At 35.3% G+C, this 20,716-nt stretch overlaps 1 protein-coding gene across 16 annotated transcripts in view; it reads left to right on the top strand.

The window, feature by feature from the left end:
- LCORL (ligand dependent nuclear receptor corepressor like) overlaps nucleotides 1-20,716 on the top strand; it is a 169,044-nt gene that overhangs the window by 114,255 nt on the left and 34,073 nt on the right. Inside the window, exon 6 of one of the 16 annotated variants that reach the window (XR_010942934.1) lies at nucleotides 8,650-8,921. The exons of the other annotated variants lie outside the window; for them this stretch is intronic. The gene's annotated coding sequence lies outside the window, so the exon portion shown is untranslated. The remainder of the gene's footprint in view (nucleotides 1-8,649; nucleotides 8,922-20,716) is intronic. 16 annotated transcript variants of the gene reach the window in all.

The raw sequence follows: 20,716 nt of genomic DNA, 5'->3' as shown, positions 1-20,716 counted from the left end.
TATGAGGGACATCATAACCAAATGATTTAAAGTAACAGACATGATAAAAATTTTCAACATTTTATGAGACGTCTTGACTCATGTAACGTGATGAGAAAAAAAGAAATATGAAAGTAAGCAATAATAAGTAATAGGTTATAAGGAAAGAATGAACAAAATTGTGGTTACTTACAAACAGTATGATTGTGTATATAGAAAATATGAAAGAATATCTATGTAAAGTTTTAGAACTGATGAAAGAGTTCAGAAAAGGTACTACTCACAAGATTAGTATGATAACATCCAATTAGAAAATCCAGTTTTTAAAAAATCTTCTACAATAGCAACAAAAGCAGGAAAAACATTAAAACACCTAAGATTGAAGCTAATAAACTAAGACCTTATGGAGAACATTATAAAACTTTATTGAAGGTTATAAAAGAAGACTCCCAAAATGAGTGATTATATTTTAAATGAATGGGAAGACTCTAGAAGGTAGCAGTTCATCTTTAATGTACTTAATAATTCAATGTCATTCTAGTCAAAATTCTGATAGGGTTTATTGTGAAAAATGACTTGCCAATCATAAAATTTATGAGTAAAACTTAAAAGAGCCAAGAATTACCAAGTCAAGGTGGTGAGGGACTTCTCTAAAACATATCAAGACTTTGTATAATAATTCAAACAGGGTGCTATGGGCCATATACAAATCACTAGGACAGATTAGCAAGCCCAGAAGAGATGTCATTATAAATCACCAGGATGATGGCCTGTTCAGTAAATAGTTCCAGGGCAATTGCTTACCCACTTGGAGGGGGAAAAAAATGGATCCCTACCTTACACCGCTCACAAAAGTAATTTTAGTTGGGTTAAAGGGCTAAATGTTAAAAGCAAAACTAAAAGTTAGAAAAGATAAAGGATTATATCTTAATGAATTTAAAATAAGGAAGAATTTCTTAAGATGCAGAAATAACAATCCATGCAATAATTGTGTAAATTTGTACTAAAATGTAAAACTTAAGTGTTATAAACGTCACTGTGAAGAGAGTGAAAATTCAAGCCTCATATTTGGAGACAGTATTTACAACTGATGTAACTAACAACCATTTAGCTAATCAAACAGAACTACAGCCAATGAGGAAAACATGACATCTTAGAAAAATAGGCAAAAACAGTTATCAGAAGATTACAGAATAACCAAATAAGCAAAGTAAAAGATGCTCAAAAGAATATCCTGCTCAGCTTTCATCCCAATATAGGGTTCTTTTATTCTGTCATATAAAAGATGGTAATTCAACCTCTGATTGACAATAAGTACATGCAAAAAATTGTTGTTTGTCAGCTCTGACAATTAAGCTCCTATCTCTGAAACATCCACCCTTCATTTTATATTTCTTCCATCTGCAGTAATTATTTTACTCAATAGTACTGTAAATATTTGTAGAAATTATTGTATCTCCAGACTTCTCTTTCCCATGCTAACCTTTAGGGTTTTGGGGTTTCTTTTCCATCTGCAACAATATGAGAAAATTTTTCCTTTTACTTATTATTAGTGCTGTAAATATTTGTTGAAACTATTTTGTCTGTCTAAACTTCTGTTTCCATGCTAATCTTTATATAGCTTCTCTAATTGTTCTTCATAAATCAGTTTCCATACTTCTCATTTTCCTTGTCCTCTCTTCCACAAACTGTAGACTGACTTAAAATATTGTTGCCCTGAGAGATACATTCCTATTTGCCTCTCCATTGTACCTTCTAACCAGGTATTTCAAATATTAGAGAGATTTCTATGTGCACTTTCATTTCTGCAGATTTGTATAAATACTCTGAGCCTCAGAAACTGGGAGAAAGTAAGTTATGAATTCTTTTGTCCTGGGGCAGTAGCTTAAAAAACAGGTAGAAATAACATTAGCATAACCAAAAATAATTTTTTTTCGATTTTAATCTGGGCCCAAAGTAAAAGCTTCTCCTGAATTCCAAAGTACAGGAAGAAATTTGCAACTTACGGACCTTTATCATTATCGTGACAACCATGAAGAATTTACCAGTTCTGTACAAAACAAGATCAAATGTGGGCAGAGATGAAAGAGCAGCACTTTATTGGCCTTGGTGGTGGTGTTGTCTACCATGAGGTCCAGTGAATATTCTGGTAGAATCTTCATTATAGTAAATTTCTCACTTCATTGTAATTGTTTCCGTGTTTATCTCCCCACTGTAATCAACCTTTGGGCGCAGGAACCTGTGTATTCACTTTTGTATCCCCAGGGCGTGTATGATATATGACATATTGGATTTACTGGATTAAAAATCTTGACTATTTTCAAATGCTATTGACAGCTGAACTGAGAACTGATAACTTGATCATTGGATTTATGGGTTTTTAGCAGCGAAATTTCTTATTTTAAACATATTGGATGGAAATTATCCTGAAATATCGTTATACTTTCTTAAACAACATATGGAACATTGTGTCATGATGAACATTAATTATTGCACTGACCTGTAATGTCTTGACATTTTTAGAATTATTCTCCCTTAAGCTAACTGGCAACAGATTAAGTTAAAAATACTTTTAAGAAATTATTATTTCACATTGCTCAGTAGGCTAAACTTTGGAAATCATGTCTCCTAGATTGAATAAGATTTTTTTAAAAAATAAATTATGTATGAGACATATAAACTAGGCTTCAGGTAAATTTTATATTTCATTGAATGAAATATATAAATTTCAGTGATATGTTTAATTGTTATTAAGTATCCTTTGTTGCTGCTGCTGCCATTCTAGTCTGGTTTCTTGGCTGAGATTAAGGTAGGTGACACTGTCAGCTGAGATGTTAAACTATAATTAAAAGAGCAATGTATCATTTTATGATATCACGTATTATAAACTACGCTGTTTATAAATGAAGTTTGTTGTTACTCTGTTAGGAAAATACTGAATAGTTTTGTTTTTTTTTTAAATTTCAATTCAGAAGATATTTCCGTATCTACTAATGAAGGCAATAAAATTATCCATCTTGTTTTTCTATGCTGAACTTTTGTTTTCCAAGGCTGAAGACATATGGAAGAAAATGTTATGTTCCGTGCTTGAGAAGATACCATATTTTAGTAAACCTGAAGAATAAAACATATCTAAATGATTCATGTCCCTTCTGATCTAACCTTCTCTAACTCTAGGGATAGACGGAACAGGTGGTTTTTTAAAATTCCAAATCAAAGCCATATCACTCATCTGCTTAAAAACACTTAAAAAAAAAAAAAACAAAACAAAACACACACACACATACACACACTTTAATGGCTTTGAACTGTCCTTAGGATAAACTGTAAAATCCTAAACTCACCAAGATCCAGATCCTACCTATCTATTCAGTCTCATCTTGCACCTTTCTTTAGTCTTCATATTGGTTTTCTCTGTTTCTTGAATGTCATATACTCTGGCTTCAGAACATTTGTACATGCTTTTGCCTCTGTGTAGAAGCCACTCTACCCCCTACCCACACCAATTTTTTCTAGATAAATTTTACTTGGTTTTTCTTCAGGTCTCCATTTAAACATCACTTCTCTAAGAAAAACCAACCCCCACATCACCTAAATTGGATGCACACAGACATAACACATGCATTCTTACTAATTACCACCAAAATTGAGTTTCGGTCTCATATTTTCCCATAGCATCCTGTATTCTTTTGTAGCCTCATAACCCTTGTAATTATTTCCACCATCTTATTTTGTGCTTTCTGTTTGTCCCATTTGTTAAGCTTTTTTCCCTCCTTTGTTATTTTCTTTTAGATTGCATTTTTTCTTTGCTAATTTTGAAGTTATATACTCTACTGCTGTTCCGTTAGTGGTTTCCCTAGAAATTTTTTAATGCTCAGTTAACTCAGCAGTTAATGTAAGGAATTTTTCTTTTTTTTTTTTTTCACTGCGTTGGGTCTTCATTGCTGCATACAGGCTTTCTCTAGTTGCGGCAAGCAGGGGCTACTCTTAGTAGTGTTGCGTGGGCTTCTCATTGCAGTGGCTTCTCTCTTTGCTGAGCACAGGCTCTAGGCGCGCGGGCTCAGTAGTTGTGGCACTCGGGCTCTAGAGCGCACGCTCAGTAGTTGTGGCGCGTGGGCTTAGTTGCTCCACGGCATGTGGGATCTTCCCGGACCAGGCATCGAACCCGTGTCCCCTGCATTGGCAGGCAGATTCTTATCCACTGTGCGACCAGGGAAGTCCGGTAAGGAATATTTTAACTTCTTACCTGCCCTGACACGATAGCCATTTTATCAATGCTTTTGTTCTCTTTTTATGATATCACAATTAAAACATTGTAACTATTTTATATAATCAAGTTTTGTTTAGATTTACATACATGATTACCTTTTTCCTTTGCTCATTATTTGTTCTTATATCTCGAAGTGTCTTCTGGAATCAGAGATTCCTTTTTTTTTTAACATCTTTATTGGAGTATAATTGCTTTACAATGGTGTGTTAGTTTCTGCTTTATAACAAAGTGAAACAGCTATACATATATATATATATATCCCCATATCCCCTCCCTCCCACCCTCCCTATCCCACCCCTCTAGGTGGTCACAAAGCACCAAGCCCATCTGCCTGTGCTATGCAGCTGCTTCCCACCACCTATCTGTTTTACATTTGGTAGTATATATATGTCAATGCCACTCTCTCACTTCATCCCAGCTTACCCTTCCCCCTCCCCGTGTCCTCAAGTCCATTCTCTACATCTGCGTCTTTATTCCTGTCCTGCCCCTAGGTTCTTCAGAACCATTTTTTTTTTTTTTTTAGATTCCATATATATGTGTTAGCATATGGTATTTGTTTTTCCCTTTCTGACTTCACTCTGTATGACAGACTCTAGGTCCATCCATCTCACTACAAATAACTCAATTTCGTTTCTTTTTATGGCTGAGTAATATTCCATTGTATATATGTGCCACATCTTCTTTATCCATTCATCTGTCGATGGACACTTAGGTTGTTTCCATGTCCTGGTTATTGTAAATAGTGCTGCAATGAACATTGTGGTACATGACTCTTTGAATTATGGTTTTCTCAGGGTATACGCCCAGTAGTGGGATTGCTGGGTCATACGGTAGTTCTGTTTTTAGTTTTTTAAGGAACCTCCATACTGTTCTCCGTAGTGACTGTATCAGTTTACATTCCCATCAACAGTGTAGGAGGGTTCCCTTTTCTCCACACCCTCTCCAGCATTTATTGTTTGTAGATTTTTTGATGATGGCCATTCTGACTGGTGTGAGGTGATACCTCATTGTAGTTTTGATTTGCATTTCTCTAATGATTAGTGATGTTGAGCATCCTTTCATGTGTTTGTTGGCAGTCTGTATATCTTCTTTGGAGAACTGTCTATTTAGGCCTTCTACCCATTTTTGGTTTGAGTTGTTTTTTTGATATTGAGCCGCATGAGCTACTTGTATATTTTGGAGGTTAATCCTTTGTCAGTTGCTTCGTTTGCAGATATTTTCTCCCATTCTGAGGGTTGTTTTCTCGTCTTGTTTATGGTTTCCTTTGCTGCAGAAAAGCTTTTGAGTTTCATTAGGTCCCATTTGTTTATTTTTGTTTTTATTTCCATTTCTCTAGGAGGTGGGTCGAAAGGATCTTGCTGTGATTTATGTCATAGAGTGTTCTGTCTATGTTTTCCTCTAAGAGTTTTTATAGAGTCTGGCCTTACATTTAGGTCCTTCATCCATTTTGAGTTTATTTTTGTGTATGGTGTTAGGGAGTGTTCTAATTTCATTCTTTTACATGTAGCTGTCCAGTTTTCCCAGCACCACTTATTGAAGAGGCTATCTATTCTCGATTGTATGTTTTTGCCTCCTTTATCAAAAATAAGGTGACCATTTGTGCGTGGGTATATCTCTGGGCTTTCTGTCCTGTTCCATTGATCTCTTTTTCTGTTTTTGTGCCAGTATCATACTGTCTTGATTACTGAAGCTTTGTAGTACAGTTTGAAGTCCAGGAGCCTGATTCCTCCAGCTCTGTTTTTCTTTCTCAAGATTGCTTTGGCTGTTCAGGGTCTTTTATGTTGCCATACAGATTGTGAAATTTTTTGTTATAGTTCTGTGAAAAATGCCATTGGTAGTTTGATAGGGATTGCATTGAATCTGTAGATTGCTTTGGGTAGTAGAGTCATTTTCACAGTGTTGATTCTTCCAATCCAAGAACATGGTACATCTTTCCATCTGCGTATCATCTTTAATTTCTTTCGTCAGTGTCTTACAGTTTTCTGCATACAGTTCTTTTGTCTCCTTAGGTAGGTTTATTCCTAGATATTTTTTTCTTTTTGTTGCAGTGGTAAATGGGAGTGTTTCCTTAATTTCTCTTTCAGATTTTTCATCATTAGTGTATAGGAATGCCAGAGATTTCTGTGCATTAATTTTGTATCCTGCCACTTTACCGGATTCATTGATTAGCTCTGGTAGTTTACTGGTAGCATCTTTAGGATTTTCTATGTATAGTATGTCATCTGCAGACAGTGACAGCTTTACTTCTTCTTTTCCAGTTTGGATTCCTTTTATTTTTTTCTTCTCTGATTTCTGTGGCTAAAACTTCCAAAACTATGTTGAGTAATAGTGGTGAGAGTGGACAACCTTGTCTTGTTCCTGATTTTAGAGGAAATGCTTTCAGTTTTTCGCCACTGAGAACGATGTTGGCTGTGGGTTTGTCATATATGGCCTTTATTATGTTGAGGTAAGTTCCCTCTATGCCTACTTTCTGCAGGGTTTTTATCATAAATGGGTGTTGAATTTTGTCAGAAGATTTTTCTGCATCTATTGAGATGATCATATGGTTTTTATTCTTCAGTTTGTTAATATGGTGTATCACATTGATTGATTTTTGTATATTGAATAATCCTTGGATTCCTGGGATAAACCCCACTTGATCATGGTGTATGATCCTTTTAATATGCTGTTGGATTCTGTTTGCTAGTGTTTTGTTGAGAATTTTTGCATCTATGTTCATCAGTGATATTGGCCTGTAGTTTTCTTTCTTTGTGACATCTTTTTCTGGTTTTGGTGTCAGGGTGATGGTGGCCTTGTAGAATGAGTTTGGGAGTGTTCCTCCCTCTGCTATGTTTTGGAAGAGTTTGAAAAGGATAGGTGTTAGCTCTTCTCTAAATGTTTGATAGAATTCACCTGTGAAGCCATCTGGTCCTGGGCTTTTGTTTGTTGGAAACGTTTTAATCACAGTCTCAATTTCAGTGCTTGTGATTGGCCTGTTTATATTTTCTATTTCTTCATGGTTGTCTTGGAAGGTTGTGCTTTTCTAAGAATTTGTCCATTTCTTCCAGGTTGTCCATTTTATTTCCCTTTCTCTTCTTTGTTCACACTGCTCCCGGGGTTCAGCTTTGGATTTGGACCCGCCGCTGCGTGTTGGTCGCCTGAGGGCGTCTGTTCTTCACTCAGACAGGACAGGGTTAAAGTAGCAGCTGATTAGGGGGCTCTGGCTCACTCAGGCTGGGGGGAGGGAGGGGTATGGAATGCTGGGTGAGCCTGCGTTGTCGGCAGAGGCCAGCGTGATGTTGCAACAGCCTGAGGTGTGCCCTGTGTTCTCCTGGGAAATTGTCCCTGGATCACGGGACCTTGGCAGTGGTGGGCTGCACAGGCTCCAGAGATCCTTTTAATAAAGGTCTACTGGTCGTAAACCTTTGGGATTATTTTTCCAGTTTCTTATTCTTTTTTTTTAACCTTGATCTTCAAAGAGATTTTTTTTCTGGGTACACAAGTCTAAGCTGACAATTATTTTCTTAGCACTGCTACCATGATAGTGTCTTGGCTTCTATTTTTGCTATAACCACCCAACAAATCATCTTTTCTTTGTAGGTAAACTTTACACGCTTTTTGTTTAGCATCTCTCTCTCACTTTTCTCTCTGTGTTTTGTTTATGCTTTTTTGCAGGTTGTCCTGGATATGTTTGGGTATATATTTCTTTATTATTTTTTTCTTTTTATTCATTTATTTATTTATTTTTTGGCTGTATTGGGTCTTCATTGCTGCATGTGGGCTTTCTCTAGTTGCGGTGGGCGGGGGCCACTCTTCATTGCGGTGCACGGGCTTCTCATCATGGTGGCTTCTCTTTTTGCAGAGCACAGGCTCTAGGTGCGTGGGCTTCAGTAGTTGTGGCACGTGGGCTTCAGTAGTTGTGGCTCATGGGCTCTAGAGTGCAGGCTCAGTAGTTGTGGCACATGGGCTTAGTTGCTCTGCGGCATGTGGGATCCTCCCAGACCAGGGCTCATACCCATGTCCCCTGCGGTAGCAGGCAGATTCTTAACCACTGTGCTGCCAGGGAAGTCCCGGGTGTAGATTTCTTTTCTTCATTCTGCTTGGAGGTCCTATCATTTCTAAAACCGAGGACAAATTTCTTTTATCACTTGTGATTTTTCAGCCATTATCTTTTCAGTGTAATGCAGCTCCCATTTTTTCTCTTGTCAAAATTTACTGAGACATATTTTGGATCCTCTCATTCTATCCTTCATATCTCTTATCTTCTCTTTCATATCTTCCACCTCTTTGTCCCTTTGTGTTATAGCCTGATTACTTAATTTAGAACTATGTCCAATTCACTGATTCCCTCTTGACCTATTCTAATCACTGTTTTACCTTTGTCTTGAGTTTCTAATTTGTTATTATTTTTCCATTTCCAGAAGTTATTTGTTACTGTTTTGAAATATGCCTGTCAGCGTGCCCCTAATTTTACAAAAAGAATCAATAAGCAAGATATCAAGAGAGATTTGAGAGGATTATTTTAGGTAAGGTGGTCAGGAAAGCCTCCCAGAAGAAATGAGTTTGAACAGAGAATTGAATAATGAGAAGAAGTCCTCCACATGAAGATCTGAGGGCAGGGCATTCCAGGCAGAAGAAATATCAAAAACAGAGAAAAAAATATCAGAAATCAAAGAAGGCAGGAGCAAATCAGGTATGTTTGAGGAACTGTATGAAGATTGTCTCAGTCACTTAAAAATCAAGAGACTAGTCAAAACTTTTCCCTAAAGTCAGATTATAGAGTGTCAAGAAATATAATTGTTATGGTATATTTAAGCTGGATTTTTCTCTTTTCTGTTTTGTAAAGAATATCACAAAAAGCCATGCACTTTAAGTTCAGAAGTTCCATAAATAAATGTTATGTAACTGTCACTTGACTAACCTAATTAGCTGTACGAAGTATAAAAAGAAAATCAATTTCTTTATAGCCATTACATTTCCTGAATATTTGTTATAGTTTGATATAAAATTGGCCACTCTATCACCACATGGTTTCCAGGTGATAATTCACTGAGTTTTGGTTTCCCTTATAATTTTTTCATGTATTTTCCCTCCAAATACAGCTTCCATAATATGTACCTTAACTTTGAAGTTATCAGTGTGCCAAAATGGGGTTCAAAATAACAGCTTGAATAGAGTAAAGCTGATATTACTTCTATATTTAAATATTCCTCTTAGTTTTCTGTTACATGAAGAACAAAATTTAAGTTTTCTTTCCATGACCTACATGGCTTTGCTAAGACCTTGTCCCTGTCTACCCCTCTGGACTTAACTCCTTTTCCTCTCTTCCTGGCTTAGTATGTGCAAGTCATACTGTCTGTCTATTTCTGAAACATTCTAAGCTCACTTCACTTCTGAACCTTCACTCTTGCTGATGGCTTTCCTGGATTACTCTGCCTTTAGATCTTCTTCTTTCTGTGGCTTGGCCCTCTTCATCATTTATATCTTAGCTAGAATATCAGCTTAACAATAAGACAATAATAAATGCCAGTGTATAAAAATAACTTCTGAGTGATAAAGAAGAAAGCACCACTAGAAAAATCAAAAGAGAAATAGTAGTCTATGAAAAAAGTATTTATAATTTATATTACAAAATAAAGGACTAATACTCTAATGCATTAAGAGTTTCAAAAATTGAGAAGTGAAAGATATACCACTGATAGAAAAATGTGCATTGTTTTACTGTCAATTCATAGAAGAAGAGGTTTTAAAAGCCTTTAAACATAGGGAAACACACTTATAAACTCATAGGAAATAGTCATATATGGTTCACACCTATCAGACTGATAAGAATTCAAGTTTAACAACATAATCTTTCTGGTGAGACTGTGAAGAAACAGGCACTCTCTAGTATTCTCATTGCTAGGGGAATACTAACTGGTAGAATCCTTCTGGAGGGGAATTGACAATACAATACGTGTTAAAATTATATATGCATTTACTCTTTGAGCCAGAAATCTCACTTCAAGGAATTGAGCCTATAATTACACTTACACAAATATTGATGATATACACTCAGGGTTATTCATTGGGCGGCATTACTTACAATAGCAAGGGATTAGAAGTAACACAAATGGTTAACTAAATTATTGTACATCCACACAGTGGCAGACTGAGCATTTGAATAAAAAGAGTGAGAAAGATCCCTTTTTAGTGGCATTTTCAAGTTTTAGGAGATAGAAGCAAGATGCAGAACAGTATATGTATGTTCTCTTTTTGTATAAACAAAGCAGGAAAGATAAAACCTATAAGGGAATGAAGTAAATGAGGCGGAGGAGGCAGGATAGAAGTGTTGTGAATGGACCTTGTTATGTAGTTTTATATAAATGTTCAGATCCCCAAGAATAAGCATTTTTTAAAGTTAAAGCAGTCCCTAAAATTTGAAAAAGAATGTAACAAATGAGCATAGCTGCATCAAGTTAGTAATATATTAACACTAAGAAAAGAATGATGTCAGGTGACTTTACCCAGTATTTTGACTATACATTCTTGGTGGAATATATTCTAAGGACAAAAGAGTGCTTCAAAGAAATTCTAAACTTCTTTTAGTAATATTAGTAATAATATTGCCATTGTTTGTTATTTTGGATCTCTAGGATAAATCAGATATATAATCATGTTAACATTGTTTTGGGAAACCAAGATTTTCAGGGTAAGAGAAGAAACAAACAAGTGTAAAATCAAAGTAAACACCCTGTAATATTACATATGTGTAGATTGGAAATGTCACTGCAAACTCATGATTTTTTTTCTTTTCAAAAATGTGCATTTCTTAGTCTGACCACTGAAATATTCTAAAAGCAATAACACGACAGCTCAGTGGCATTGAATTTAGACCAAGATTGTGGTCTTCTAAACATTATTTTCCCTTAAAGGGAAATAGGCTTCCTTGGAATCCAGGTCTGGATCAGAAAATGTACAAGATGAGCCTGGAACATCTTGTGCCAGCAAGCAAGGACGTGCCAAAGACTAATTTGTCAACCAAATACAGGAGGCAACGTTAAGGGTTCCCCATTGGCCAAATAAGAGAACATTTAAGCATCAGAAGGAAAAACAGTTTCAACTGAAACATGTTGAATGTTTTAAAATCCATTAGTTCATGATAATCCAAAAAAAACAAAAACAAAAACAAGGTGCCCCTCAAAGTCATTAGTCTACACTGGAGAAGCATAGCATACCAACTCCTTACTTTGAAAATGAGCAATTAGAGGAAAGAGTTAAGCATTTATTTTGCTTTGCTTTTACAAATTGTATTTCAGGACAACCAAATAGCCTTTTGAGGAAGATTCTTAAAGAAGAATTTCAGTTAATAAATATGGCAGACACGACAGACTTAAAATATTATTTTGCAATGCCTAGTAAGATAACTGAATCAAACATTATCAGAAGATAAAACTATTAGAGGAGAGGTTGCTTGGGGAACTTTACAATGGAGAGGTCAGGCTGTTGTCATCAGAATACACTGATCACTTAGGCATCATTAGAAATAGACTTTATACATCACTTGTGAAGTATTCCTGCCAGAAACGTTGAACATGAATCTAAGCGATTTTTTAGGTCAGTGGTTCTCAAATGTGGTCCGGGAAGCCCTCAGTGTCTCTGAAACTCTTTCAGGGGATACACCAGGTCAAAACTAATAATAACATATTATTTGCCCTTTTCACTCTCATTCTCTCACAAGTGTGTAGTGCAGTCAGTCAGAGGCTGATGTATGATTTCTGAACACATTGAATATAGAAGCATATATGAGAATCCAGCTGTCTCCTATTAAACAAGAAGTTTAATAGAAGCTAGGCATTTAAAAGATTTGCAAAATTATTTTTTAAAGTTCTCACTTTATTTTGACAATGTTATTTTTCATTAAAATGTTTTATAAACATTTATAGAGTTATCAATTACAAATATTTAAAGTTTTTAATTAGTTTAATTTATAATATGGTAAATATTATGACTCACCTAAACAAAAGTTCTTTGAGGTCCACAGTAATTTTTAAGAGTGAAGAGATCATGAGAACCAAAAGTTTGAGAACCATTTGCTTTAGAGCAAAGTAAACGACACCATAGGAGAGCAAAAAGAACAAACCATAATGTGAGACATTCTCTAGTAGAACTGATGACCTGGCCTCTTCAAAAAGTCAGTGTCATTATTTTAAACAATGAGGGAAAGGGCTGCTATAAATTTTAAGAGACATAGCCATCAAGAATAACACAGACAAATTAGCTCCTAATTTGAACATACAAACTGTAAAAAGACATTTTGGACTCACTAGAGGAAATTCAGTACAAACTAAGTATTAGGTGATAACAAGGAATTTTTATATATAGTTATGTACAAAAATGTTCATATGTTTAAAGATGCATAAGAATATAGAAATGATGTGACAGCTGGAATTAACTTTAAAATACTTAAGTAGATAGAGATAAATAGAGCAAGTGTAGCAAAAATTTAGGTAATTGTATAAACTGAAGAGTGGATAGAAGCAATCATTCTATATTTTTGCATTTTTGAAAGGTATCTCAATTAAACTTCTTTTTTAAGAAAGAGCAAGTCATCTTCCCAGAGGCTTTAACTGATCATTTATTCCAACATAGTAACCTCTTCCCACCTGCCATTGTTATTATTCTGGCTGTCACTGTGTTTTATTTTCATTGTAAGGCCTTACCACCTTGTGAAATCAATATTTTATTGACTTTTCTTTGTTCTACTAGAATGTAAATTACATGAGAGCAAGAACATTTTCTGTTTTGCTCCCTACTGTTTCCTTTGTGCCATTTAGAAAAATGGCATATTATAACCATGCAATAAATATTAATCAAATGAATGAACTGTAAAGCTCTGCACTGATCTTTTATTTATCCACCCAGAAGTAACTGATTCGGTTTTCAATCCTTCCAAATCATTTCCTGGATAAACATACTCAACACACACACTTAACACACTCTCACTCTCTCCTCCCAGAGCTCATTCCCACAAATCATTCATTATATAATCCTCTATAAGTTGTATTTTTTAAATATTTTTAAACATCCATATGTTACTGTTTTTCTGCAGATCCATTTTAATACTTAAATTGATCTACTTAGCTGAATAGTATTCAATTTTCTGGAAGGATCACATTATACTTAATTCTGTATCTTCAGGTATATAAGTGAACATGCTCGAGCTGATATTTTGCAGTCAGTCTTAATTTTTACCTTAGGACATATTCCTAGAAGTGAAATTGCTGCATAAAACAGCATGCATAAGGCTGTTAGAAGTCAAGATAGTGGAGGTAGGTGTAAGGACCAGAGGAGATATGATGGGGGGCTTCTGGGTTGATGGTGGTGATCTAGGTACTATTTACATCGAAATGTTCAGTTTGTGAAAATTCATTAAATTGTGTAGTTAGGTTCATTCTTGTTATGAATGTTGTATTTCAATAAAAAGATTTTTAAAACTCATAAATCACTTTTAAATGAGCATGTTAAGGGCTAGCAAGTCTAAAGTCTTCCAATATGATGTTGTAATAAGTATACATCCCACATTTTAAATGTTTGGTTGAAACTTAAACTTACATAATACACAGTACAATACATGGGATAAAAAAGAGAGTGTGTTTTTAAAAATATTTTTCAAGGTATTGACTTGAAGCCTTTTGAAACTTTGCTTTAGTTCAGTATTTGTAGAATAACTGAAGAAAGAAAAAAAGAACTGCAGTGAAGGGCTTCCCTGGTGGCGCAGTGGTTGAGAGTCCACCTGCCGATGCAGGGGACATGGGTTCGTGCCCCGGTCCGGGAAGATCCCACATGCCGTGGAGCGGCTGGGCCCGTGAGCCATGGCCGCTGAGCCTGCGCGTCCGGAGCCTGTGCTCCGCAACGGGAGAGGCCACGACAGTGAGAGGCCTGCGTACCGCCAAAAAAAAAAAAAAAAAAAAAAGAACTGCAGTGAAATTCTAAAATGGCATATGGTGGAAGTGCTAAAACCCTATTTAATTTTACCAGTAATATTTCCTAATTAAATTTAGTATTATTTTTATATTCTAAATTTACTATAAGCACTTCACTCTGATTTATTTTGTCCCTTGTCATTATTAGTGAATAGTAGGTGAGTGAATTCTTATGGGATTTCAGCTATGTATGCACTAAATAAAAACACGTCAAGAAAGCAATAACTCTTCCCTTTTAAAAAAATGTTTGATGTGCAGAGGAAGGCAAATGAAGGAAGGAAAAACCAATGTTAAAGCTTAATTGATGTGCTACTCTGATATTATATTATTTCATCCATGACCCTGAAACTTTAACTCAATGGTTAAAGAAGTAATAAAAACAATTTTAAAATAAAATTTGGATAAACCCAAGTGATTGCTTTTACACTTTGGTATTATTTTGTTAATAAGTTTGTGGGGTTTCTTCATGAATATATGCTCATTATGGCAAACCTGGGGAAAGCAGAAAATTAGCGAGATCCTGTTAAGTGTGTATTTTATATATATTTGTGCTTATCAGTAATACTGAAATCTTTGGTATATCTTTGTATATAAAACCACTTAAATACTATTTTCTTTTTTTTGCGGTACATGGTCCTCTCACTGTTGTGGCCTCTCCCGTTGTGGAGCACAGGCTCCGGACGCGAAGGCTCAGCAGCCATGGCTCACGGGCCCAGCCGCTCCGCGGCATGTGGGATCTTCCCGGACCGGGGCACGAACCCATGTCCCCTGCATCGGCAGGTGGACTCTCAACCACTGTGCCACCAGGGAAGCCCAAAATACTGTTTTCTTAAGATAGATGCCTAGAGGAGTGTGAACATTTTTAAGATTTTTGATAGCATATTACTAGATTATTTAGAAAAGCATTTGTTCCTAAACTGGTAATGTGTGATGGTGGCAAATTTATTGCACCATTACCAACATTGTAACTTGACTTTTTAAAACATTACACAGATTAGAATTGTAGTTGAATACAGAGTCTGGAATAACTGCCTGAGTTTGAATGGCATTTCACTACTTACAGGTATCTTGGGCAAGATAATTAAAACCTCTTTTGCTTTCAGTTTTATCATTAAAAATTGCAAATAAATAAAACCTATTTATATATTGGGCTGTGTGAGCCCTAAGTGGGGTTAAGACATATAATGCTCTTAGAGTGGTGTTCTGCACACTATAAAAATGTTATGGTTTTATATATTTAGATTTTTATATAAGCTCTGTTTTCTAGAAATCAGTTAAATATAAATGCTCAATATTTGAAATCAGGGGAATCTCCTAGAGAGTACAGTAGGGAAGAACAAGAGCTGAAGGCTGACTAGAACAATACATTGAGGGGCTAAAAGAAAGACAGGAAGACCCATTTAAGGAGAGAGATAAGAGGTGATCAAAGACATAAAGTAGAAATAGTATTAAGGTATTTATTAAAACTATTAACATAGGTTTGCATCAAACATCATGAAATGTTACATTGCATTGATTTGGATGAAAGTTTTATTGCTAGTGATTAGTGTTATTATGAAATTTAATTTGGAATATTTTCTCCTTGTCCAGACAACATAAAATGTATGTGATATTTTGTCATTAAAATTCACTTGCCTTCATGTACTGAATCTTACTGATATTTACATCTTTAATATTGATGATAGGTAATGTGTTTTTGAAGGTCTTTTAACTCATGTTCATACTCAGGTATGGACTGAGCTTGATGAATTTGTCTTGTATAGCAACCGGTGACCAATAGTATTGTGATGAGTTAATAAATACGTTTTTAATATATTTAATATTCATATTTAATTTAGTGGTTAGTGATCATCAACTTGATATTTCTAAAGAAAAATCTGTTATTATTAGAGCCTAACGAATATAGAAATTGATGATTAAAAATCATTCTCAGCCTCTTTAACTGAACTGGAGTTTCTCTTTGTGTGAAGCTAACTTCTCTCCCATATAGATATCAACTTTTTGACTCTGCTGTCATTTTCTGACTAGCTGAACAAAGTTCATTGATTTCATGATTATTTTGTCAGTCAGGGTCTGCTGTATGCAGTGCTATATGCTTAGGATTGGTGTGACAGAATTGAGCAAGTCATTGATGAGTCAGTGAATTGGTCTTTATTGAGGTACTATTGCTTTCAGGCCCTTGCTTAGAAGTGAGTCTTGTGAGAAAATCAGCTAAGTAAGTATACTTAATTAGATGTAAATAGTAAATAGATTCTAAACGTAGTTACTAAATCCCCACAGTACTATTGGGCTTCAGGTGCTAAACTAGGCAAATTATAATAACACATCATAAATACAGTATAGAAGAATATGAAGGGTGCTATGGGAATATGAAAGAAGGCTGGGGAAAAATTAGGAAAACTTTCTTTGAGGGGACGATCCGGAAGGATGTGTTAAAGTTAGCCAGGCCAAGAGAGCACAGAGCATACTTTGAAGAATGGACAGAGGCAGGTAAGAGATGAGAAAGAATGGTGTCCTTGGAGGAGTGAAAGACAATTCTGTATTATGAGGGTTGTACTTGTCTGCTTTTAATAGATTCTTCATCAGGAATTTGCAGGAGAATACAGAGCTGAAAATAATTTGTAAACAGAAATCCAAATCTTGGTTTTGGAATGCAAATTCTCAAAAAAATTAACCCAATAAAATGTTGATACTCAAGAAATTGCTTAATTTGGTCATGGTTTCAATTTTCCAAACACCAGTCCATTTTTAAAGTTATCTGGTAGTGTCATGTAGACAGTTACCTGACCTTGTTGGTAGATTACATCAGCCTGTCTTTAATCCTATATCTTTTGCACTAGTGTTTGCTGAGAAATAATTAAATCATGTTGTTAATGCTCAGGCTACAACCAGTAAATGGAAACAATCTGTTTTTATTATTTGGAAAATTTTCTTATATACAGCAAAATGCAGTGTAATAATCATGTTCCTGTCACCCAGGACTAATAAATGTGTTATTTGATCATATTTGCTTCTAATATGTTTTCTCTTGAGGAACTATCACATCTTTTTGTTTATCCTTGAAAGCAACCTCTGACAATACCTATTTATGCATCTCTAAGCAAAATAGTTTTATGTGCTTTAGAGATTCACGTAAATGCATACCAAATGCATTCATGTTCATTTACTCCTGCAACTTGCTCTTTCTCATCGGATTAGCAAAAATTAAAAATCTCAACAACACCAAGTGTTGTCAAGGTTATGGAAAAAATTTTTAGTAATATCTACAGAAGTTCAAAATGTATACCCTTCTGTCCAGCACTTACACTCCTAGGTGTGCATCTTAGAAAAATTCTTACACGTGAACACAAGAAAACATTTAGAAGGATTTTCGCTTCAGAATTGTTTGTAATAGTGAAAAACTAAAACAGCCTAAGTACCTACCAGTAGGTGAATGATAAATAAATTTCAGTCTCTCTTTCTGTCTTCTACTTATTTTCTGTTGCCCTGAAGCATTTAGCATGATAAGTGCTTACTTTTTATCCATCAAGTTAATTATTAGTACTTTGAAAATGTATACACACAAAACAATCTAGTTATGATGTGATATCTCCATTGTGAAGAAGTGATGCTGATAGATGCAAATCAGCAGCGGCAAGAAAATGCCCTTTTTTGCCATTTCTGATTTTTTCTTTTTCTTAATCCTAGTTCCCAAGCTATTTCTCCCCTTCTCTTACTGTTTTTGTTTTTTCTATTTCAGATAAACCTAGGGGTTACTCTTTATGATTTTCCTAGGTCTTGAGCCACAGCCTTTATGATGGAAAAAGGAATCATGATACCAGCAAAATATTTTAATATAGGTGACAAAACCACTAACAAAAAGTGAGATTTTTTAATAGATAACATGGGCAGCCTAGGTATGGAGAATGGGTTATGGAAAAAAGATAAAAGCATTTCTCACCTGGGCCACTGTTTAGAGTTCCTAAAGAAGAAGAATCAGTAATATAAGCCTGATTTGGGTAATTCTTTTAAAGATGGAGCAGGGCTTAAGTCTAGCTCATCCTCAAGACTGAAATTAGCTATCAAACCAGCAATCAAGGAGTGGTCCAAAAAGGACAAGAATACCTTTACTGTCCTAGCTAGGGAGCTACAGCCTAGTTTTCACACTTAATGTAAAGGAGAGAGAGAAGGAGTTCTCTGCACCTCCTTAATTATGGTTTGTGGAGTAGTTAACCTGAAATCGACCATATCAAAAGTCTAAAATTTAGAACTGGAGAAATTCATTAATTTATTCTGTAACACTGACAAGGAATAACACACTTATGAAGAGTGTATTTTATATGCTATAAACCACATAAAATGAGCAGAATCAAAACGAGTGAATTCAGTGATAAATCTGAATATGGATTAGGTAGTAATGACGTTTTTGAAGATGGTCTTGTAAGACCTTAAAATAGTAAAATTTTAAGTGCTGAAGAAGAGAAATGAGATAGTAAAGGAGAAGACAACATTCATTTCTCTATTTTAGTAGGTTATAGCACTCTCCTTTTGTTTATGAAATACAAATCAGTAAGTCAGGATTCCTGACCTTGAGGAATTCAGTCTCATGGAAGAAAAAGATACGTAAATCAAAAATTGCATGAGAGTGTCGTAAGTGTTATAGGATGCTGTTGACAAGGTGAACACTAAGATTCTACTTGGGGGGATCTGGATCTTTAAAGATGAGGCATTTGGCAAGTTGAAAAGTGGAAGGAACATTCTAGGCAGAGGGAACCATGCACTGCAGTTTGAGAGACCTGACACCACATAGGATGTTTGAGGAACTGCAAGTGGTTTAGATGCACAGGAAGTGTGATGGTTGAGATGAGTTGTTGACTAAGCCTAAGATTGGACTGGATGGATAAACTGGGGCAAGATACTTCATTTAATAATTTTTTAAGGTAGTATGTACCATGTACTTTATTTGTCCAGTCTCCCTTTTTACCCTTTCAATCTAGGCATTTTAACCTCTAGCAATAACTGAATTCCTTCTAGTTCCTCTCAGTTCTTTTCAGCAAATATTTATTGAACACTTATTGTGTGCCAGCCACTATTGTAGGCAGTGGGGATACATCAGTAAATAAAATAGACATGATCTCTGCCTTCACATAGCTTATAGTCTGGTGGCTAACACTAATAAGTCAATAAGAAACTAGAATATAGCCTGCTAAATGCTAAATACTCTAGGTAAGTATTGCAAGTATAGGAACCTAGAATAATGACAGCCAAGTTCAAGTTGTGTCATGAATGACTGAATGTTGAGTAAGATTTGGTGAATATTAGGATGAGTGTGGGGATAGAAGAAGGAGAGGATTAAGAGACTTCTAGGCAGAGGAAACTGATTGAAAGTGTGAAAGCCTAGAGGTGAGAAATAGCATAGCATTTTCCCAACAGGTGTCCCTGTTCCCCTCTTAGCCCCTTGCAGTCCATTCTCCCCACAGCAGATTGATCCTTTAAAAACATAAATTAAAATTGTGCCAGATTTATGCTTAGAATCCTCCAGTGGTTTCTTGTCTTTCAAAATAAAATTTCTTACCATGGCCTACAAGGCCCTATGTGATCTGCCTGATTTCTGATTTCATCTCTCACAGTCTTCTTACTCCACTCCAGTCACCCTGGCCTCTTTGCTGTTCCTTAAACATTCCAGATATGATTCCATATCATAGCCTTTGCACACTGATCCTTCTACAAGCTTTCCCCAAGATAATCTGCTTGGTTGGTACCGTCACTTTGTTCAGGACTCTGTTCAAGTCCAAGAGGCCTTTACTGATAATACCTGAGAAAAGAGCAGCTGCCTTAGTCCTACCCTCATTACTCTATCAGCTCACTCTGCTTTATTTTTCCTAAGTAGCACTGATCATCAACCTGAAATATGGTTGTTGTCAGTGGTGGTGGTGTACGAATTATCTAACTAGATCACAAGCACTGTGAGGATAGGTACTTTGTATACCTTTTTTTTTTTTTTTACTGCTGGTCTCCAAGTTCCTAAAACAGTGCTTTGCACATAATTAAATTATTTTTAAACCTAGTTGAATTTTTTAGTATATTTTTTAAACATGGGTTTTCTTACAATTATTCCTTGTAGCTTTAATTTTCAATTTTTTAGCTATCTGTAGAGATATATTCCCAGTATGTATTGCTGTGTTTTAAATTCATAGTTTTATTTTTATTCTTTTTGATTTTGAAGTTTATCAGATTAACAACATATCTGAATCATTGAAGCTTCATCTATGTAGATTCAATATTATAATAGTAATAAAATAACTACATGTTAGTAACATACATAAGCAGTTGTTTTCTAACAGTTTATTTTTCCTAAAATGTTATATTGTTGTGTCTTCTTCCAATCACAGGTATAACCACAATACATTACATAGGCAGTGATTCAACTTTTGTACATTTCAGTTATTTAAAACAGGAAAATTCTATGCTGAGTTCTAAAAAATAGATTGGCTGTACATAGAGTCAAAGATTACCTAAAGTATGTGTTCCACATATTACTAGT

Source organism: Pseudorca crassidens, chromosome 4, assembly GCF_039906515.1.
Source record: "Pseudorca crassidens isolate mPseCra1 chromosome 4, mPseCra1.hap1, whole genome shotgun sequence".
In the NCBI taxonomy this organism is placed as follows: Eukaryota; Metazoa; Chordata; class Mammalia; order Artiodactyla; family Delphinidae; genus Pseudorca; species Pseudorca crassidens.
Note: the sequence above shows the minus strand (reverse complement) of the source record. Positions and strands in the feature narration are given on the sequence as shown.